Raw genomic sequence first — 24,920 nt, 5'->3', positions numbered from 1 at the left:
CCAGTTGCTGGCGCTATAACTTTGACTCACAATTGTCACATCCATGTGATCGGCCTTTTACCACGAACACACTGCTGACGTTTTATCAAGATCAGTCAATGTATGCAGAAGTTATAACACCCTTCCTGTTTCTCTTTTCTCGCCATAAATTCGTTTCCTCGCCACGGCCAAACCGTTTGAGATATCAAAAATCCGTCCGCAATTTAGCATCCTCAATGTCTTGTCTTCATGCACACCGAGTTTGGTTGCGATTGGACAAATTTTCTAGGAGGAGTATTTCAAATTCCAGAGGATGCGTTTTTCAAACAACCCATAATAGTTGACTTCCTGTTGGGCTTTTGTAAAACTTAGAGCACGAAAGTTGTTCGGCCCAATGAGATATATATGTGTACCGAGTTTCATATTATTACATGCAAGCGTGTTTGATTTATGGACCAATTTTTCGTACACCATTCCAGGGGGCGCTGTCGAGCCCCCCTGCCACGCCCGGGTACCAGCTTCAGTCCGGCCCTGATGGCCGCGGGTTCTGACGTGTGTGCAAAATTTCAAGAGTTTTTGAGCATGTTAAGGGCCCCAAAAGTGGCAAAAAGGCAAAAAAAAAAATATATATATATATATATAGCTGCGAGCAGCGATTACGGGCCCAAGCCGGTGGCACCGCAACCCCGGTGCCTTTAGTTACCTAAAGGGCTTTGGCCCTTCATCGCTGCTCGCAGCTATATATATATATATATATATCTTTAATGTATTTTTATCATGTTGAAAAAGTTTGGTGTGAATAAAATAAACCACTTAGGAGGAGTAACTAAAAACTCAGAGTCTGACATATCCAAAAAATCCACATTCAAACCAAAATATCTGACTTCCTGTTGCTCGGAGCTAATGACTGTAAATTAGAAAGTTGTCCGGCTCGATGAGACCAATATGCGTACTGATTTTTGTAACTGTGGGTAAAAGTAACCCCCCCACTTTTGTCAAAAGCATTTTGAAAGTGACACACTTCCTGCTACCAGTTGGTGGCGCTATAACTTTGACTCACAATAGTTACATCCATCTGACCGGCCTCTTACCACGAACACACTGCTGAATTTTCATCAAGATCAGTTAATGTATGCAGAAGTTATAACACTTCGTGTTTCTCTTTTCTCGCCATAAATTCGTTTCCTCGCCACGGCCAAACCGTTCGAGATATCAAAAATCCATCCGCAATTTAGAATCCTCAATGTCTTGACTTCATGCTGACCGAGTTTGGAGGCGAGTGGATGAATTCTCTAGGAGGAGTACATCAAATTCCACAGCATGCGTTTTTCAAACAACCCATAATAGCAGACTTCCTGTTGGGCGGAGCTTATAATTTAGAGTGCGGAAGTTGTTCGGCCCGATGAGATCTATATGTGTACTGAGTTTCATATTAATTCATGCAAGAGTTTTTGATATATGGACCAAGTTTTCAGACCGTGTTCAAGGGGGTGCTGTTGAGCCCCCCTGCCACGCCCGGGTACCAGCTTCAGCCCGGCCCTGATGACCGTGGGCTCTGACCTGTGTGCAAAGTTTCAAGAGTTTTTGAGCATGTTAAGGGCCCCAAAAGCACCTGAAACCTTGAAAAACAAAGATTAAATGGAATAGACAAATCCCCCCCACCCCCTCCACACACACACACACACACACAGAGACAGAGAGAGAGAGAGAAAATTCTCCAGAAAATCCACATTCAAACCAAAATATCTGACTTTCTGATGGTATGAGCTAATAACTGTAAATTAGAAAGTTGTCCGGTTTGATGAGAACAATATACATACCAAGTTTTGTAATTCTATGAAAAACTAAGCCCCCATTTTTGACTAAAGGTGGCGCTACTGAGCCATTCCACCACGCCCGTTTCTGAAACTTTGCACATGTCTACTGGATAATAAATGTGATGTGTCTGTCGAGTTTCATGCATTTTCAAGCATGTGAAGAGTCTCAAAAGCATCTGAAAATAATATTAAAGTTTGATGCGTTGCCACGACAACAGTCTCTAAGATATCAATAATCCTTTCACAGGTCTACATCTGCCGTGTGTCTACATTATACACATAAAGTTTGAAGCAAATCGGGTAAATATAAGAGGGGGATTTCAAAGCATTTTGAAAGTGACACACTTCCTGCTGCCAGTTGGTGGCGCTATAACTTTGACTCACAATTGTCACATCCATGTGATCGGCCTTTTACCATGAACACACTGCTGAAGTTTTATCAAGATCAGTCAATGTATGCAGAAGTTATAACACCCTTCCTGTTTCTCTTTTCTCGCCATAAATTTGTTTCCTCGCCACAGCCAACCCGTTTGAGATATCAAAAATCCGTCCGCAATTTAGCATCCTCAATGTCTTATCTTCATGCGCACTGAGTTTGGTTGCGATTGGACGAATTTTCTAGGAGGAGTATTTCAAATTCCAGAGGATGCGTTTTTCAAACAACCCATAATAGTTGACTTCCTGTTGGGCTTTTGTAAAACTTAGAGCACGAAAGTTGTTCGGCCCGATGAGATATATATGTGTACCGAGTTTCATATTATTATATGCAAGCGTGTTTGATTTATGGACCAAGTTTTCGGACACCATTCCAGGGGGCGCTGTCGAGCCCCCCTGCCACGCCCGGGTACCAGCTTCAGTCCGGCCCTGATGGCCGCGGGTTCTGACGTGTGTGCAAAGTTTCAAGAGTTTTCGAGCATGTTAAGGGCCCCAAAAGTGCCCGAAAGGTTGACAAAATAATAATAATAATAATAAATATAGCTGCGAGCAGCGATTACGGTCCCAAGCCGGTGGCACCGCAATCCTGGTGCCAGGGTGGCGGTGCCGGCGGCTTTGGCCCTCCATCGCTGCTCGCAGCTATATTTATATTTATATTTATATATATATATATATATACACACACACACATACATACATATATATATATATATATATATATATATATATATATATATATATATATATATATATATATATATAAATAAATTTAAGGGACAAGACACAGATAATTTTACTTGCCTGACCTAATTAGAACAAAGAAAAAAATAAAATAAAATAATAAGTAGGGGATCACTAAATCGAGAGAATTATTCTGATTTTATGATACACTCAAAATATTCCACAACAAATCCTTTAAATGTAATGATATTCAGAACGGAACAAGAATAAAAAATTAAAAATAAACTATAAACAAAGCCAAAACGAAAAAATAAATATAATAAAAAAAATTAATTTCAAGCAATCCATGGCATGATTTATTTATTTTTTGGACTAAAACATTCTGGCTTTTTTTAAACTCAAACATAATTCTTAAATTGAATAATAATAATAATAAAAGAATAAAATGGGTTTAGTTCTGATTTCGTTGAAATCGCTCGCTCTCCGTACCTAACTTTTCCTGAATACAATCACTATTGAAACTGTGACATTGATTTCATACAACAGGTTATTAACAGTTAAAATGAAGTCATTTACATTTTAGATGCAATATTGACTGTTTTTGTTCTGTTTCAGCAGCGGAAATAGTTAAACAAAGATCACAGAAGAACGCATCTCACAGGAACGTGTTTTCTCATAACTGAATGATTCAGCATTTTGAACGAATTGGTTGACTCAAAGATTGAATGATCAATCCATAAACATCTGTTTATGTTTATGGATTGGATGTTTATGGATCCATGTTTATGGATCTGTATGTTATGGATTACGAATCATTTGAACGAATGAATCAATGACTCGCTCATTAAGACGGTCACTTGGCGACATCTAATGGCGGTTTAGTGTTGTTTAAAAGCATAATTCTTTCCAACGTGTGTGTGATTTGTGTGTGCACCATTATAAATGTCCGTGCGGACGTCCGTATTTTTCTTTCACTTTTATATTAGCGATACAAAAGCACCCGCTCGTGTCACACACGTCGATTAACCGGTGGGAAAATATCCTCAGACACATACCTAATAAATGTATATTTAAATACATTATTGGCCTAGCTGGTAAAAAGTTTTATATATTATTTTGATGTCCTTTTGGACACAAGAGGGCAGTATAGCCCTATGTATGACTTGAATTTTTTTTTTACTTTACTGTTTTAAAATTTAGAATAAAATTAGAATAAAATTCGTTTTAAAAACAGAATAAAATGGGTTTAGTTGTGATATTTGTATACTTTTATATAGAAATAAATGGTATAAAATTACATTTTTAGAAGATTTGAGGCTTTTAGTGCCTTTTGGAGGCTGATTTTGCAAAAAATCCACATTCAAACCAAAATATCTGACTTCCTGATGGTCGGAGCTAATGACTTTAAATTAGAAAGTTGTCCGGGTCGATGAGATCAACATACGTACTGAGTTGTGCTACTGTAGGTAAAACAACCCCCCCAACTTTTGTCAAAAGCATTTTGAAAGTGACACATTTCCTGCTGCCAGTTGGTGGCGCTATAACTTTGACACACAATAGTTACATCCATCTGATCGACCTCTTACCATGAACAAACTGCTGAAGTTTCATCAAGATCAGTTAATGTATGCATTAGTTATAACACTTCGTTTTTCTCTTTTCTCGCCATTAATTCGTTTCCTCGCCACAGCCAAACCGTTCGAGATATCAAAAATCCGTCCGCAATTTAGCATCATCAATGTCTTGACTTCACGCTGACCGAGTTTGGAGGCGAATCGATGTATTTCCTAGGAGGAGTACATTAAATTCCACAGCAAGCGTTTCCAAACAACCCTAAATAGCCGACTTCCTATTGGGCTTGCGTAAAACTTAGAGCACGAAAGTTGTTCGGCCCGATGAGATCTATATGTGTACCGAGTTTCAAATTAATTCATGCAAGCGTGTTTGATATATGGACCAAGTTTTAGAACCCCGTTCAAGGGGGCGCTGTTGAGCCCCCCAGCCACGCCCGGCTACCAGATTCAGCCCCGCCCTGATGGCCGCGGGTTCTGACCTGTGTGCAAAGTTTCAAGAGTTTTCGAGCACGTTTAGGGACCCAAAAGCCCCAGAAACCTTGAAAAACAAATGAAAAAGTAAATCTCACTCAACTGACAAATCACCCCCACCCCTCACACACTCAGAGACAGAGAGAGAGAGAAATTTCTCCAAAAAATCACATTCAAACCAAAATATCTGACTTTCTGTTGCTTTGAGCTAATAAGTGTAAATTAGAAAGTTGTCCGGCTCGATAAGAACAATATACATACCAAGTTTTGTGATTCTAGGTAAAACTAAGCCCCCATTTTTGACTAAAGGTGGCGCTACTGAGCCCCTCACCACGCCCGTTTCTGAAACTTTGCCCATGTTTCATATTATTACATGCAAGCGTGTCTGATTTATGGACCAAGTTTTCGGACCCCGTTCAAGGGGGCGCTGTCGAGCCACCCTGCCACGCCCGGGTACCAGCTTCAGCCCAGCCCTGATGGCCACGGGTTCTGACCCGTGTGCAAAGTTTCAAGAGTTTTCGAGCACGTTAAGGGTCTCAAAAGTGCCAGAAAGGTTGACAGAAAAATAAGAATAATAATAAATATAGCTGCGAGCAGCGATTGCGGGCCCAAGCCAGTGGCACCGCCAACCTGGTGCCTTTAGTTACACTAAAGGCACCGGGGTGGCGGTGTCACCGGCTTGGGTCCTCCATCGCTGCTCGCAGCTAATTATATATATATATATATATATATATATATATATATATATATATATATATATCAGACAAGTAATATTCTTTGTCTTGTCACTTAAAAAAAAAAAAAAATATATATATATATATATATATTCTTTTTTCCCCTATTTTTAATATATATATATATATATATATATATATATATATATATATAATTACCTTTTTTTGGATGCTAAACTATTGTTTATTATATGCTTTGTACTTCACTCACGTTCCAATATCGAAGGGAAAAATTATCCTCTTCACATGCGCAAAAATGTGCTTGGAAAATTCACAGTGGAGCAGTGCTTACTGTCATTGTACGAATTGTACTACTGACTATTTAGAGCAGTGTAATCTTTATATGTTAGGTTGACCATTTTATTATTATATTTTATTAAGTCTATAATGAACAGGCTGCAATGTCAAGATTGCAATGCTGGAGTGTGTGTGTGTGTGTGTGTGTGTGTGTGTGTTCATGTTTTTCTGTCCCGGTGGGGACTTTAACCTGAATGCACACAGACTAATGGGGACTCGTATCACAGTGGGGACCTAAATAGAGGTCCCCATGGGTAAACAAGCTTCATACAGAATGAGTTTTTTTGGAAATGTAAAAATGCAGAAAGTTTTCAGTGATGGGTAGGTTTAGGGGTAGGGTTAGTGTAAGGAGATAAAATATACAGTTTGTACAGTATAAAAATCATTAAATCTATGGAGAGTCCCCACAAAGATAGTAAACCGTGTGTGTGTGGGTGGGTGTGTGTGTGGCGTGGGCGCGATTGAACAGTGGACACATAAAAACATACTCCGTCATTATACAGGACGACATTCAAACTGCAAAGTGTTAACTTATATTTGTGTACAGTCGCAATAAAACACAACATTGTGCTTTTGTAAAATAATTTCAAGCAATCAACCCCCGAAAGGCGCTAATTTTAAAATTAAACTAAAATGCTCATGGCTGCACGGGCATTCATAACGGTGCGCATCCACGGCGAGGAACGAGCAGAACAGAGTGAAGGTTTTTCAGTTAATTCCTACTTCCATAGGAATTCATTTGAAACACTCGCTCAACCACTATCAATGTCAGTGTGGACGAACATATTTTACTTTCGTTTTTAAGTTGGCGATTCAAAAGCCCCCAGCGGTGTCACACATAGATTAACCAGTGGTAAAATATTCTCACCGTCACAAACCTAGTATATTTTTATGTAGATACAATAGGCCTACCTGATTTTGAACACAAGAGGGCAGTATAGCCCTATGTATGACTTGACTTTTATGGGACTAAATAGTACAATTACTATTTTTAAACTTATAAATATTAAATTGAAAAAAAAAAAAAGAATAAAATGGGTTTAGTTGTGATATTTTTATACTTTTATATAGAAATAAATGGTGTTTAATTACATTTTTAGAAGATGAGGCTTTAAGTGTTACTTTACTTTAGTCCCTCACTATAGCAAAACCGTTTGAGATGTTTAATATCCGTTCACAATTTAGCATCTTTAATGTATCTTTATCATTTTGAAAAAGTTTGGTGTGAATAAAATAAACCAGTTAGGAAGAGTAGCTAAAAACTCAGAGTCTGAAATATCCAAAAAATCCACATTCAAACCAAAATATCTGACTTCCTTTTGCTCTGAGCTAATAACTGTAAATTAGAAAGTTGTCCGGCTCGGTGAGACAAATATATATACTGATTTTTGTAACTGTTGGTAAAACTAACCCACCCACTTTTGTCAAACGCATGTTGAAAGTGACACACTTCCTGCTGCCAGTTGGTGGCGCTATAACTTTGACTCACAATAGTTACATCCATCTGATCTGCCTCTTACCACGAACATACTGCTAAAGTTTCATCAAGATCAGTTAATGTATGCAGAAGTTATAACACTTCGTCTCCTCTCTTTTCTCGCCATAAATTTGTTTCCTCGCCATGGCCAAACCGTTCGAGATATCAAAAATCCGTCCGCAATTTAGCATTCTCAATGTCTTGACTTCATGCTGACTGAGTTTGGAGGTGATTGAATGAATTCTCTAGGAGGAGTACATCACATTCCACAGCAAGCGTTTTCCAAACAACTCATAATAGCCGACTTCCTGTTGGGCTGGCGTGAAACTTGACAGAGGGAAAGTTGTTCGGCCCGATGAAATCTATATGTGTACCGAGTTTCATATTAATTCATGCAAGCGTGTCTGATATATGGACCAAGTTTTCAGACCCTGTTCAAGAGGGCGCTGTTGAGCCCCTCTGCCACGCCCGTTTCTGAAACTTTTCACATGTCTACTGGCTAATAAGTGTTATGTGTTTGTCGAGTTTCATCCAATTTCAAGCATGCTAAGAGTCTCAAACGCATCCGAAAAGAATATTAAAATTTGATGCGTTGCCATGGCAACAGTATCTAAGATATCAATAATCCTTTCACAGGTCTACATCTGCCGTGTGTTTACATTATACACATAAGTTTTAAGCAAATCGGGTAAAAGTAAGAGGGTGACTTCAAAGCATTTTGAAAGTGACACACTTCCTGCTGCCAGTTGGTGGCGCTATAACTTTGACTCACAAAGGTCACATCCATGTGATCGGCCTCGTACAACGAATACACTGCTGAAGTTTCAGCAAGATCAGATAATGTATGCAGAAGTTATAACACACTTCCTGTGTCCCATTATTCGCCATAAATTCGTTTCCTCGCCACGGCCAAACCGTTCGAGATATCAAAAATCTGTTCGCAAGAATTCATCCTCAATGTCTTGACTTCATTCACACCGAGTTTGGCGGCGATCGGATGAATTCCCTAGGAGGAGTATTTCACATTCCATTGTATGCGTTTTCCAAACAACGTATAATAACCAACTTCCTGTTGGGCTTTTGTAAAACTTAGAGCACGAAAGTTGTGCGGCCCGATGAGATCTATATGTGTACTGAGTTTCATATAATTACATGCAAGCATGTTTGATATATGGACCAAGATTTCGGACCCCATTCCAGGGGGCGCTGTCGAGCCCCCCTGCCACGCCCGGGTACCAGCTTCAGTCCGGCCCTGATGGCCGCGGGTTCTGACCTGTGTGCAAAGTTTCAAGAGTTTTTGAGCATGTTAAGGGCCCCAAAAGTGGCAAAAAGGCAAAAAAAAAAAAAATAATGAAGAAAAAGAAAAAGAAAAAGAAAAAGAAAAAGAAAAAAAATAATCCTTACGAAAACAATAGGGCCTTCGCCCTTTCAGGGCTTGGGCCCTAATAATAATAATAATAATAATAATAAATTAAAGCTGCAAGCAGCGATGAAAGGGCCCTCGCACCCGTGCAATCAACACTCGGTGGCTTTAGGAAGACAGAGCATGGTTGGGAAATGTACATTTAAGGAGGTATATATAGTAAGAGTATGTCAAAGTCAGTTACAAAATGTTTTGTATAATGGTGATAATAGCATGCTTCATGACTCAGCTAAGTGTTGCTAGCATGTTTAGTCTGTTTCTAGCATGCTTAGTACACAATAATTATGTGGTTAGTACTGCATTACTGTGTTAACCATGTCAGTTTCTGTTGCCAGTAGGTGGCGTTATGACTATAACTGAATATGAGCATGGATGTGTGTTCAGGACAGAACTCTTATCAAACTTGTGAAGTTTGGTGCAAATTGGACATTGCCTTCTTGAGTAACAACAAAGTCATGTTTCATTGAATTAGCATTCTTTAGCACTTAGCTAAGCATTGCTAGCATGTTTTAATATGTTTCTAGCATGTTTAGAACTCAATGGCATTTTTAACATGTTGCTAGAACGGCATCAACGTGTTAAACATGTCACTTCCTGTTGCCAGTAGGTGGCGCTATTACTATAACTGAACATTCTCATGTAGATGTGTTCAGGCCATGACTCTTATCAAAAGTGTGAAGTTGGACATTCCATGCCTGAGTTACAGCAAATTCCTATTTAATTGCAATAATAGCATGCTTTAGCACTTAGCTAAGAGTTTGCTAGCATGTTTTAGCATGTTTCTACACTCAAAAAAATACCTCATCAGTTGAATGTATATTAATCATGTGGCAAATTTCCACATAAAATTATTACATTAATAAATCTGTTTGTAATCATGTCTGTCGGATGTAATCAAACTATTTCTATCTGAATTATCACAATTACATTGACCTAATGTATTTTTTTTGAAAATCAAACTTAACTGTATTACATTGACCTAATGTAATTTTTTTGAAAATTAAACTTAACTGTATTACATTGACCTAATGTAATTTTTTTGAAAATTAAACTTAACTGTATTACATTGACCTAATGTAATTTTCCTTGAAAGTCAAACTTACTGTATTACATTGAACTAATGTAATTTTTCCAGAGTAAAATGTAACTTATTTATTACACTGACCAATGTGTTTTTCCATAGGTCTAACAGAATGTCACAATGTAATGCATTTTTTCATGAGTAAAATATAAAAAATTGACTATATTGTGCTGATCTTAGAATTGCTTCCATGCATGTCTTTCACATTGTTGCATACATTAAAAATATGCCATTACAGTGTATGCACACCAAAAAAGCAAACAAATCAAATAGCAAGTCAAATAGTTTATTCATTTCATAATGCTATAAACAGATATAACAGAAATGCAGACAAAACACATCATGTAAAAAAAAAAAAAAAAAAAAAAAACACGATCTACTCAAACATCTTCAGCTAGCCTTTGTCCATCCAGTTTCAGTTTTTGAAAGACCTCGAAAGTATGCTGCAGGTTGAATGGGTACCTCAGATCCAGAGAATAAATTATGCCCATAAGCAAAGTGATGGCACACAGCACAGTCTGAATTTCCTCGAGTACCTCTACTCCCTGAATTACAATTGACACTTCTTTTGGTGGTTGTTGTGCACCCTCCGCATGGATCACACAGATCCCATCTCCTCTTTTGCTTTCTCAGCCTGCTCACAGTACTTGAAATTGGAGAACACAAAAAACACAAACATAGTGTGTGTGTAATGGTCAAAACAACAAAACATCCCACTAAACTTGCATTACAAACAGAAATATTATATATACTGTATATATATATATATACATATATATAGTGGTGTCCAAAATTATTAGAACGGTAATATTTTTTAATGTTTTAAAAGAAGTCTCTTCTGCTCACCAAGGCTTCATTTATTTAATCCAAAAACAGTAATATTGTGAGATATTTTTACAATTTAAAATAACTTTTCTTTTTGAATATATTTTAAAATGCAATGTATTTCTGTGTTGGTAAAGCTGAATTTTCAGCATCATTACTAGTCTTCAGTGTAACATGAAAGCTTTTATAACATTATCACTAACGTTTGGAAAGAAATTAATAATTTTATTCAGTAAGGATGCATAAAATTGATCAAAAGTGACAGTATGTATAGACATTTATTATGTTGCAATTATGTTGTTCTATTTCAGATCAATGCTATTCTTTTGAACTTTCTATTCATCAAAGAATCGTGAAAATAAATTGTACACAACTGCTTTCAACACTGATAATAATAAATGTTTTTTGATCATCAAATCATCATATTAGAGTGATTTCTGAAAGATCATGTGACACTGAAGACTGGAGTAATGATGCTGAAAATTCAGCTTTGATCACAGGAATAAGTTACAATTTAAAGTATGTGGATCCTGGATATGTGGATTACTGTTTTTGTGGTATTTTGGATCAAAAGATAGCCTTGGTGAGCAGAAGAGACTTCTTTTAAAATCTTAAAAGATTTTTCTTTTTATAGGCCTATCTATTTCTTAAAATAGATTTGTGAATTTAAAACACAAATTAAGATATTTTTGATGAAATCTGAGAGCTGTCTCACTCCTTCATAGGCTTTTTTGTAATTGAAACTTGCCGGCCCAGAAAATTAGTAAAGACAATGTTTAGAATAGTCCAAGTGACTACAGTGGCTCAACTTCAAGTTTATCAAGCGACGCAAATACTTTTAGTGCGCAAAAAACATACAAAAATAACGACTTTATTCAACTATTCATTTTCTTCTATGTGGGCCTCTGAGTTCATGTAGTGTAACAGCACAGCGCTTCTGGGTTGTACATCAGCACATAGGCTCACTATTGGCTGACGCTGGTCATGTGTGTGATGCATGTGATGTACAACACATAAGCGCTGTGCTTTTACACTACATGAACTCACACAGAGGCACACATAGAAGAAAATGAATAGTTGAATAAAATCGTTATTTTAGAGTAATGACAAGTCGCGTATTTGCGCCGCCTGATAAACTTAAAGTTGAGCCACTGTAGTCACTTGGACTATTTAAAACAGTCTTAAATAACATTTAAGCCTATGAAGGAGTGAACCAGCTCTCAGATTTCATCAAAAATAACTTAATTTGTGTTCAGAAGATGAGCAAAAGTCTTACAAGGGCTGGAACAACATGTAAATAATTACTGACAGAATTTTCATTTTTGGGTGAACTAACCCTTTAATATTAGAAAAAAAAAATACACAAAAGTTAAGAAATAGCTGTTCATGTGTAGAAATTGGATATACATATTTACATGTGTTTAAGCATAGCTTAAATATAACATACCTCATCAACAGCCAAAATGTTGTGTATCTTTATTTGAACAACTCCTTTGGCACTGCGGAAGACTTTGATGAGTCTGCAAGCAATATGAAAATGAATGTTGATTTAGTTAATCATGTGAATGTTTTCTTAATCCATGGTCATAATAATTGCATTGTAGCTGCCTCATAATACACTCCTGAGGTAACGTAAATAAATAAAAAATGACAGTCTCAGCTGCTTCTCGACACTTTTACTTTGTTATAACGTTACCCATTCATAATCATATGAAAAAGAGGTCCACCAGTCGACCATCTTAAGTGCTGACTGATGGTGACACGGTGCGCATTTACCTCTCTATGGATGTCCCATTATTCCCTATGCCGTCCGCAGTGCCCTTCGAACTGAACATGTTCGCTCCCTTCGGATTCGAATCTCACTCAGATGGCGGAATCGCCTCTGTTAACGTTACATCCACTACGGTCGATTGGAACGCACCTCGAATCACTCTGGCGACTCATTACCTGAGTAAAAGATTCGTTCAAAATGAACGACCCATCACTAGAGTAGATTGTATATTTTTACATTTAGATATATCATTATTTGTTATATATTACTGACTTTATGCTTTTAAAAAAGATGCCGCAGAATGTGACGTCATATCACGACCGTTGCAAAGTGCGGAGAACTGTCAGTAATGCGATCGCTTCCTTACTGTATCACCAGAAAATGAGATTCTTATAGTTTAAACAATACACAAAACAAAACACCTCAGAATTACAGACAATTGTAACATCTCACAGACTTAAAGCTAATGGTAAAACTACTGATTTCAATGTCAACGGAAAAGTTTTTTTTTTTTTCACCATAGAATACAGCTTCGCCCAACAAAGTGTACATAAAGAGGGGGGGGGGGGACTTATTTTAACTGTGACTGGCTAAGAAATTGCCTTGTTATTGTTAGAAATGTCTTAAATAACGTTACTCACCCAACTTTAGCAGGATCCGTCGAAAGTTCTCCAATGGCGGCTAAATAAGTTTCTCGAACACAGTCCACAGCTCTCAGTGACACGCGCAGTAGGCGGGGTCAGGCAGGCCACAAACGTAAATTTCAGTCATTAATCCAAGTAAATTCACTCTCATTACATGTACAACGTAGGTCATTTACATTTCTTCAAAAAAACAAAAATACATCTCCTTATAAATGTATAATATTTGAATTGATCTAAAATGAGTGATTTATGGTCATCCAATGAATGCCCATGAGCACTTTTTTGAGTGTAGTATGTTGTTAGCATGTTTAACACTTGCTGGCACTTTTTTATATGTTATTAGGAGTCCATAACAGTGTTAAACATGTCACTTCCTGTTGCCAGCAGGTGGCGCTATGACTGTAACTGAATATAAGCATGGTCATGTGTTCAGGACAGAACGCTTATCAAAAGTGTGAAGTTTGGGGCAGATTGGACATTCCATGCCTGAGTTACAGCAAATTCATATTTAATTGCAGTAATATCATTCTTTAGCACTTAGCTAAGTGTTTGCTAGTATGTTTTATTATGTCTCTAGTATGTTGGTAGGATGTTTAGCACCTACTGGCATTTTTTTATATGTTATTAGGAGTCAAGAACAGTGTTAAACGTCACTTCCTGTTGCCAGCAGGTGGCGCTATGACTATAACTAAATATGAGCATGGACATGTGTTCAAGAGATAACTCTTATCAAACGTGTGAAGTTTGGGGTAGATTGTACATTGCCTTCTTGAGTAACAACAAAGTCCTGTTTCATTGAATTAGCATGCTTTAGCACTTAGCTAAGTATTGCTAGCATGTTTTAATATGTTTCTAGCATGTTTAGAACTCAATGGCATTTTTAACATGTTGCTAGAACGGCATCAACGTGTTAAACATGTCACTTCCTGTTGCCAGTAGGTGGCGCTATTACTATAACTGAATTTGAGCATAGACATGTGTTCAGGCCATGATTCTTATCAAACGTGTGAAGTTTAGGGCAGATTGGACATTCCATGCCTGAGTTACAGCAAATTCCTATTTAATTGCAGTAATAGCATGCTTTAGCACTTAACTAAGTGTTTGCTAGCATGTTTCTAGTATGTTGCTAACCTGTTTAGCACTTGCTGGCTCTTTTTTATATGTTATTAGGAGACCACAACAGTGTTAAACATGTCACTTCCTGTTGACAGCAGGTGGCGCTATTACTATAACTGAATATTCTCATGTAGATGTGTTCAGGCCATGACTCTTATCAAACGTGTGAAATTTGGGGCAGATTGGACATTCCATGCCTGTGTTACAGCAAATTCCTATTTAATTGCAGCATTTGCATGCTTTAGCACTTAGCTAAGTGTTTGCTAGCATGTTTTAGCATGTTTCTAGTATGTTGTTAGCATGTTTAGCACTTGCTGGCACTTTTTTTATATGTTTTTATATGTCCACAACAGTGTTTAACATGTCACTTCCTGTTGCCAGCAGGTGGCACTATGACTGTAACTGAATATGAGCATGGTCATGTGTTCAGGATAGAACGTTTATTAAAAGTGTGAAGTTTGGCGCAGATTGGACATTGCCTTCTTGAGTAACAACAACATCCTGTTTCATTGAATTAGCATGCTTTAGCACTTAGCTAAGTATTGCTAGCATGTTTTAACATGTTTCTAGCATGTTTAGAAGTCAATGGCATTTTTAACATGTTGCTAGAATGGCATCAACGTGTTAAACATGACACTTCCTGTTACCAATAGGTGGCGCTATTACTATAACTGAATATTCTCATGTAGATATGTTCAGGACAGAACGCTTATCAAAAGTGTGAAGTTTGGGGCAGATTGGACATTCCATGCCTGAGTTACAGCAAATTCCTATTTAATTGCAATAATAGCATGCTTTAGCACTTAGCTAAGAGTTTGCTAGCATGTTTTAGCATGCTTCTAGTATGTTGTTAGCATGTTTAGCACTTGCTGGCACTTTTTTATATGTTATTAGGAGTCCATAACAGTGTTAAACATGTCACTTCCTGTTGCCAGCAGGTGGCGCTATGACTATAACTGAATATGAGCATGGTCATGTGTTCAGGACAGAACTCTTATCAAACATGTGAAGTTTGGGGCAGATTGGACATTCCATGCCTGAGTTACAGCAACTTCCTGTTTCATGGCGAAACATCGAAATTTGTCAGGCCGCCGAGGACCCGCCCTTCGACGAAAACTCAAGATCTTCGCAATTTAACGTCGCAAAGGCCTTAAGATTACACTCACCAAATTTGAAGATGATCAGATTAAAACTGTAGGAGGAGTTCGTTAAAGTACGAGGCCTGAAAATGGCAAAAACTGCACAAAAATCTGAGAGGAAGTTCAAAATGGATGACTTCCTGTTGTGTTTAGGGCTATGCTCCAAGAGACTTTTTTGTAGGTATTAGGTCATTACATGTATGTACCGAATTTTGTGCACGTACGTGGAACGTTGCGGGAGGCGCACTCCGTTGAACTTTTATAGGTGGCGCTATCGAGCCATTTTGCCCCGTCCAATTCTGAAACCTATATCAGATGTAAATTGTCGCCAGTTCTGACGCGTGTGCAAAGTTTTGTGAGTTTTCGAGCATGTTTAGGCCCTCAAAAATGCAATTAAATGCGGAGAATAATAATAATAATAATAAATATAGCTGCAAGCAGCAATTATCGGGGCCAAGCGCAAGCAGATGACAGGATATGCCAAAATGGCTGAAGGTGTCAGACCAACTGCAACAATGAGCAATTAAAGACATTTAGAGAGGATTTTAGGCGAAATGGCTGAAAAATCATATAAAAAGTAATTCAGAATATGATTTAATGGATTATCACTTTCGACCAATAGGTGGAGCAGTTACAAAACTGATGTGATGTGGTCAGAGTGAAGTGACAATGACATATACAAAGTTTGGTGTCAATATTTCAAGGGATTTCAGAGATAAAGCCTGAATAGTGCTTTTGGCATCATGCCTCAACTTTGCTGCTGCGCTATACGAAAACGGTTCCGTCTATCGACACGAAATCCATAACTTTTAGTCGGCACAGTCTGGAGATGATACGATTCGATTTTGGTGAAAATCGGACAAACGGTCTAGGAGGAGTTCGAAAAAGTAGGTTTTGACTGAAAATCAAGATGGCGGACAGGAAGTTTGGCCAAATAAGGAAAACTTGGTATCTATGTTCTCGGCGTGAGCCAGGGAATCTATTAAGACCAGTGGCATTTCAATAGCCAGATGTATTCAAAAGTTATTAGCCTTTTTGGAAATTTTGTTATAACTTTTGACCACTAGGTGGCACTGTCTCGAAATATTTTGGGTACCTTCAGGGGATGGTGTTCATGGCACATTCTGAGTTTCGTAATATTAAACCAATGCATTTGTTTAGTATAGCATTTTATTTCACAAAACTGTATTGAAGTCAATGGGAATTTCATGTTTTGTTGTGTTATAGCGCCACCAAGAGGCTCAGTCACACCATTTTTTTTATGTGTCCTCAGAGTGAGCCCATACATATGTGTGTCGATTTTGGTGAAAATATCTCAATTCTCTTCAGAGTTATAGACATTTATATGAAAAAACACGTAAAAAATGACTGACACATGACTTTGATTGGAATTTACTACCCCTAAACAGCAATATTTTCGCATTTGGGCATTGGCGTATAGCTATCGACCTATGTTTCCAAACTTCTGACGGTGGTTTCGTCTCGATCGGACTAGCGGTTTCGAAGATATAGCCAAATGTTTTTTAAGCGCTAAATCACAACGCTACACAAACCGTAAGGCGAAACCTAGCATGTTTGGTATCGTGGGACTTGGCAACGATTCAGGAGTCTAATGAGATGAGTCTCGTGAAAATAAGTCGACCACACCCAAAGTTATAAGCATTTGGAAGCATTTGGGGAAAAAAATTCACCACTAGGTGGCACTGTTTCGAAACTTCTCAGGCTCCTTCAGGGCATCGTGCTGATGATCCATTCCGAGTTTTGTAACGATACGTTCACGCGTTCATAAAATACAGCATTTTAGCACATAATTCAAAATGGCCGACAGCCAAAATGGCTGATCTGGGAAAATTGGATATCAGTCGACTCGGCATGTTGCCCTGAATCTAACGAGACTGATTTTATGATTTTTGGACAAACCATTCAGAAGTTATAAGCAAAAACATCCATTTGTCATATCTCCGGACCAGTAGGTGGCACTGCGCCGAAATGCAGCATGTAGCCTCAGGTCATGCTTGTGATGACATGTACCAAGATTGGTCTGAATCTGATAAAGCGTTGCGGAGATACAGCCTTATGTCTGTTTTCGCAAGCGCTACGTAAAATTTCTTCGTGGGTTTATCGAAAACGGTTAAGAGAATCAACTTGAATTCCATAACTTTTTGTCGGCATGGTCTGGAGATGATCTGGTTCAAATTTCGTGAAAATCGGAGTAACGGCCTAGGAGGAGTTCGAAAAAGTAGGTTTTTCGGAAAATTCAAAATGGCGGAAAAATTTTCATGACGGAAAATGACGTCATAGGGTGCAATCGAATCGGCTTGAGCTAAGGAATCAGAGAAAAAAATAATTTTGTTTCTAGCCCATGTGGTTCAAAAGTTATTAGCATAAACATGAGTGCAACTTTGGACAGTTGGTGGCGCTAGAGGTAATGACTTGGAGACTCCAAATTTGCTATGCTGATAGGTCAGACCCTCCTCTATCAGTGTGCCAAATTTCATAACTTTCCCGCAAGCGGTTCTATGGGCTGCCATAGACTCCCAGTCGGAAAAATGAAGAATAATAATAATAAGAACGGGAACAGATACAATAGGTGCCTACGCACCTTCGGTGCTTGGCCCCTAATTAAAGCTGCAAGCAGCGATGAAAGGGCCCTCGCACCCGTGCCATCAACACTCTGTGGCTTTAGGAAGACAGAGCATGGTTGGGAAATGTACATTTAAGGAGGTATATATAGTAAGAGTATGTCAAAGTCAGTTACAAAATGTTTTGTATAATGGTGATAATAGCATGCTTCATGACTCAGCTAAGTGTTGCTAGCATGTTTAGTCTGTTTCTAGCATGCTTAGTACACAATAATTATGTGGTTAGTACTGCATTACTGTGTTAACCATGTCAGTTTCTGTTGCCAGTAGGTTGCGTTATGACTATAACTGAATATGAGCATGGATGTGTGTTCAGGACAGAACTCTTATCAAACGTGTGAAGTTTGGTGCAAATTGGACATTGCCTTCTTGAGTAACAACAAAGTCATGTTTCATTGAATTAGCGTTCTTTAGCACTTAGCTAAGCATTGTTAGCATGTTTTAACATGTTTCTAGCATGTTTAGAACTCAATGGCATTTTTAACATGTTGCTAGAACGGCATCAACGTGTTAAACATGTCACTTCCTGTTGCCAGTAGGTGGCGCTATTACTATAACTGAACATTCTCATGTAGATGTGTTCAGGCCATGACTCTTATCAAAAGTGTGAAGTTTGGGGCAGATTGGACATTCCATGCCTGAGTTACAGCAAATTCCTATTTAATTGCAATAATAGCATGCTTTAGCACTTAGCTAAGTGTTTGATAGCATGTTTTAGCATCTTTCTAGTATGTTGCTAGCCTGTTTAACACCTGCTGGCACTTTTTTATGTTATTAGGAGACCACAATAGTGTTAAACGTCACTTCCTGTTGCCAGCAGGTGGCATTATGACTATAACTGAATATGAGCATGGTCATGTGTTCAGTACAGAACTCTTATCAAACGTGTGAAGTTTGGGGCAAATTGGATATTCCATGCCTGAGTTACAGCAAATTCATATTTAATTGCAGTAATATCATTCTTTAGCACTTAGCTAAGTGTTTGCTAGTATGTTTTAACATGTCTCTAGTATGTTGGTAGGATGTTTAGCACCTACTGGCATTTTTTTATGTTATTAGGAGTCAAGAACAGTGTTAAACGTCACTTCATGTTGCCAGCAGGTGGCGCTATGACTAACTAAATATGAGCATGGACATGTGTTCAAGAGATAAGAGATAACTCAAGAGATAACTCTTACATTGCCTTCCTGAGTAACAACAAAGTCCTGTTTCATTGAATCAGCATGCTTTAGCACTTAGCTAAGTATTGCTAGCATGTTTTAATATGTTTCTAGCATGTTTAGAACTCAATGGCATTTTTAACATGTTGCTAGAACGGCATCAATGTGTTAAACATGTCACTTCCTGTTGCCAGTAGGTGGCGCTATTACTATAACTGAATTTTAGCATAGACATGTGTTCAGGCCATGATTCTTATCAAACGTGTGAAGTTTGGGGCAGATTGGACATTCCATGCCTGAGTTACAGCAAATTCCTATTTAATTGCAGTAATAGCATGCTTTAGTACTTAGCTAAGTGTTTGCTAGCATGTTTCTAGTATGTTGCTAACCTGTTTAGCACTTGCTGGCTCTTTTTTATATGTTATTAGGAGACCACAAGAGTGTTAAACATGTCACTTCCTGTTGCCAGTAGGTGGCGCTATTACTATAACTGAATTTGAGCATAGACACGTGTTCAGGCCATGACTCTTATCAAACGTGTGAAGTTTGGGGCAGATTGGACATTCCATGCCTGTGTTACAGCAAATTCCTATTTAATTGCAGCAATAGCATGCTTTAACACTTAGCTAAGTGTTTGCTAGCATGTTTTAGCATGTTTCTAGTATGTTGTTAGCATGTTAAGCACTTGCTGGCACTTTTTTTATACGTTTTTATATGTCCACAACAGTGTTTAACATGTCACTTCCTGTTGCCAGCAGGTGGCACTATGACTGTAACTGAATATGAGCATGGTCATGTGTTCAGGACAGAATGTTTATTAAAAGTGTGAAGTTTGGCGCAGATTGGACATTGCCTTCTTGAGTAACAACAACATCCTGTTTCATTGAATTAGCATGCTTTAGCACTTAGCTAAGTATTGCTAGCATGTTTTAACATGTTTCTAGCATGTTTAGAAGTCAATGGCATTTTTAACATGTTGCTAGAATGGCATCAACGTGTTAAACATGACACTTCCTGTTACCAGTAGGTGGCGCTATTACTATAACTGAATGTTCTCATGTAGATGTGTTCAGGACAGAACGCTTATCAAAAGTGTGAAGTTTGGGGCAGATTGGACATTCCATGCCTGAGTTACAGCAAATTCCTATTTAATTGCAATAATAGCATGCTTTAGCACTTAGCTAAGAGTTTGCTAGCATGTTTTAGCATGCTTCTAGTATGTTGTTAGCATGTTTAGCACTTGCTGGCACTTTTTTATATGTTATTAGGAGTCCATAACAGTGTTAAACATGTCACTTCCTGTTGCCAGCAGGTGGCGCTATGACTGTAACTGAATATGAGCATGGTCATGTGTTCAGGACAGAACGCTTATCAAAAGTGTGAAGTTTGGGGCAGATTGGACATTCCATGCCTGAGTTACAGCAACTTCCTGTTTCATGGCGAAACATCGAAATTTGTCAGGTCGCCGAGGACCCGCCCTTTGACGAAAACTCAAGATCTTCGCAATTTAACGTCGCAAAGGCCTTAAGATTACACTCACCAAATTTGAAGATGATCAGATTAAAACTGTAGGAGGAGTTCGTTAAAGTACGAGGCCTGAAAATAGCAAAAACTGCACAAAAATCTGAGAGGAAGTTCAAAATGGCTGACTTCCTGTTGTGTTTAGGGCTATGCTCCAAGAGACTTTTTTGTAGGTATTAGGTCATTACATGTATGTACCGAATTTCGTGCACGTACGTGGAACGTTGCGGGAGGCGCACTCCGTTGAACTTTTATAGGTGGCGCTATCGAGCCGTTTTGCCCCGTCCAATTCTGAAACCTATATCAGATGTAAATTTTCGCCAGTTCTGACGCGTGTGCAAAGTTTCGTGAGTTTTCGCGCATGTTTAGGCCCTCAAAAATGCAATTCAATGCGGAGAAGAATAATAATAATAATTAAAGCTGCAAGCAGCGATGAAAGGGCCCTCGCACCCGTGCCATCAACACTCGGTGGCTTTAGGAAGGCAGAGCATGGTTGGGAAATGTACATTTAAGGAGGTATATATAGTAAGAGTATGTCAAAGTCAGTTACAAAATGTTTTGTATAATGGTGATAATAGCATGCTTCATGACTCAGCTAAGTGTTGCTAGCATGTTCAGTCTGTTTCTAGCATGCTTAGTACACAATAATTATGTGGTTAGTACTGCATTACTGTGTTAACCATGTCAGTTTCTGTTGCCAGTAGGTGGCGTTATGACTATAACTGAATATGAGCATGGATGTGTGTTCAGGACAGAACTCTTATCAAACATGTGAAGTTTGGTGCAAATTGGACATTGCCTTCTTGAGTAACAACAAAGTCATGTTTCATTGAATTAGCATTCTTTAGAACTTAGCTAAGCATTGTTAGCATGTTTTAACATGTTGCTAGAACGGCATCAACGTGTTAAACATGTCACTTCCTGTTGCCAGTTGGTGGCGCTATTACTATAACTGAACATTCTCATGTAGATGTGTTCAGGCCATGACTCTTATCAAAAGTGTGAAGTTTGGGGCAGATTGGACATTCCATGCCTGAGTTACAGCAAATTCCTATTTAATTGCAATAATAGCATGCTTTAGCACTTGGCTAAGAGTTTGCTAGCATGTTTTAGCATGTTTCTAGTATGTTGTTAGCATGTTTAACACTTGCTGGCACTTTTTTATATGTTATTAGGAGTCCACAACAGTGTTAAACATGTCACTTCCTGTTGCCAGCAGGTGGCGCTATGACTGTAACTGAATATAAGCATGGTCATGTGTTCAGGACAGAACGCTTATCAAAAGTGTGAAGTTTGGGGCAGATTGGACATTCCATGCCTGAGTTACAGCAAATTCATATTTAATTGCAGTAATATCATTCTTTAGCACTTAGCTAAGTGTTTGCTATTATGTTTTAGCATGTCTCTAGTATGTTGGTAGGATGTTTAGCACCTACTGGCATTTTTTTATATGTTATTAGGAGTCAAGAACAGTGTTAAACGTCACTTCCTGTTGCCAGCAGGTGGCGCTATGACTATAACTAAATATGAGCATGGACATGTGTTCAAGAGATAACTCTTATCAAACGTGTGACGTTTGGGGTAGATTGTACATTGCCTTCTTGAGTAACAACAAAGTCCTGTTTCATTGAATTAGCATGCTTTAGCACTTAGCTAAGTATTGCTAGCATGTTTTAATATGTTTCTAGCATGTTTAGAACTCAATGGCATTTTTAACATGTTGCTAGAACGGCATCAACGTGTTAAACATGTCACTTCCTGTTGCCAGTAGGTGGCGCTATTACTATAACTGAATTTGAGCATAGGCATGCGTTCAGGCCATGATTCTTATCAAACATGTGAAGTTTGGGGCAGATTGGACGTTCCATGCCTGAGTTACAGCAAATTCCTATTTAATTGCAGTAATAGCATGCTTTATCACTTAGCTAAGTGTTTGCTAGCATGTTTCTAGTATGTTGCTAACCTGTTTAGCACTTGCTGGCTCTTTTATATATGTTATTAGGAGACCACAACAGTGTTAAACATGTCACTTCCTGTTGACAGCAGGTGGCGCTATTACTATAACTGAATATTCTCATGTAGATGTGTTCAGGCCATGACTCTTATCAAACGTGTGAAGTTTGGGGCAGATTGGACATTCCATGCCTGTGTTACAGCAAATTCCTATTTAATTGCAGCAATAGCATGCTTTAGCACTTAGCTAAGTGTTTGCTAGCATGTTTTAGCATGTTTCTAGTATGTTGTTAGCATGTTTAGCACTTGCTGGCACTTTTTTTATATGTTTTTATATGTCCACAACAGTGTTTAACATGTCACTTCCTGTTGCCAGCAGGTGGCACTATGACTGTAACTGAATATGAGCATGGTCATGTGTTCAGGACAGAACGTTTATTAAAAGTGTGAAGTTTGGCGCATATTGGACATTGCCTTCTTGAGTAACAACAACATCCTGTTTCATTGAATTAGCATGCTTTAGCACTTAGCTAAGTATTGCTAGCATGTTTTAACATGTTTCTAGCATGTTTAGACCTCAATGGCATTTTTAACATGTTGCTAGAATGGCATCAACGTGTTAAACATGACACTTCCTGTTGCCAGTAGGTGGCGCTATTACTATAACTGAATATTATCATGTAGATGTGTTCAGGACAGAACGCTTATCAAAAGTGTGAAGTTTGGGGCAGATTGGACATTCCATGCCTGAGTTACAGCAAATTCCTATTTAATTGCAATAATAGCATGCTTTAGCACTTAGCTAAGAGTTTGCTAGCATGTTTTAGCATGCTTCTAGTATGTTGTTAGCATGTTTCGCACTTGCTGGCACTTTTTTATATGTTATTAGGAGTCCATAACAGTGTTAAACATGTCACTTCCTGTTGCCAGCAGGTGGCGCTATGACTATAACTGAATATGAGCATGGCCATGTGTTCAGGACAGAACTCTTATCAAACGTGTGAAGTTTGGGGGAGATTGGACATTCCATGCCTGAGTTACAGCAACTTCCTGTTTCATGGCGAAACATCGAAATTTGTAAGGCCGCCGAGGACCCGCCCTTCGACGAAAACTCAAGATCTTCGCAATTTAACGTCGCAAAGGCCTTAAGATTACACTCACCAAATTTGAAGATGATCAGATTAAAACTGTAGGAGGAGTTCGTTAAAGTACGAGGCCTGAAAATGGCAAAAACTGCACAAAAATCTGAGAGGAAGTTCAAAATGGCTGACTTCCTGTTGTGTTTAGGGCTATGCTCCAAGAGACTTTTTTGTAGGTATTAGGTCATTACACGTATGTACCGAATTTCGTGCACGTACGTGGAACGTTGCAGGAGGCGCACTCCGTTGAACTTTTATAGGTGGCGCTATCGAGCCATTTTGCCCCGTCCAATTCTGAAACCTATATCAGATGTAAATTTTCGCCAGTTCTGACGCGTGTGCAAAGTTTCGTGAGTTTTCGCGCATGTTTAGGCCCTCAAAAATGCAATTCAATGCGGAGAAGAATAATAATAATAATAATAAACAGAGCAATTCCAAGAGGGTCCTCACACCATCGGTGCTCGGGCCCTAATTAAAGCTGCAAGCAGCATTTATCGGGGTTCAAGCAGTTAAGGCCGTTAAGGACTTTAAGCACAAAAGCATCAAAAGTTATAAAGTTTTATTTAGCAAGCATGACATCATAGATGGAAAAGACCATGTTCTAGCATGATTTACCATGATATGCCACATTCTAGCATGATTTACCATAGTTTATCATGATTTACCATGGTTTACCATGATTTACCTTGTTCTAGCATAGTTTACCATGAATTTATCTCAGTTTACCTTGATTTACCATGTTCTAGCATGATTTACCATGATATACCACATTCTAGCAAGATTTACCATAGTTTATCATGATTTACCCTGTTCTAGCATAGTTTACCATGAATTTATCTTAGTTTACCTTAATTTACCATGTTCTAGCATGATTTACCATGATATACCACATTCTAGCATGATTTACCATAGTTTATCATGATTTACCATGGTTTACCATGATTTACCCTGTTCTAGCATGATTTACCATGATATATCACGTTCTAGAATGATTTACCAGGATTCTAGCATGATTTACCTTGATACACCACATTCTAGTAT

Source organism: Squalius cephalus (assembly GCF_949319135.1).
Source record: "Squalius cephalus genome assembly, chromosome: 8".
Lineage (NCBI taxonomy): Eukaryota > Metazoa > Chordata > Actinopteri > Cypriniformes > Leuciscidae > Squalius > Squalius cephalus.
The sequence above is the reverse complement of the archived record's forward strand: the minus strand, read 5'-3'. Positions refer to the sequence as shown.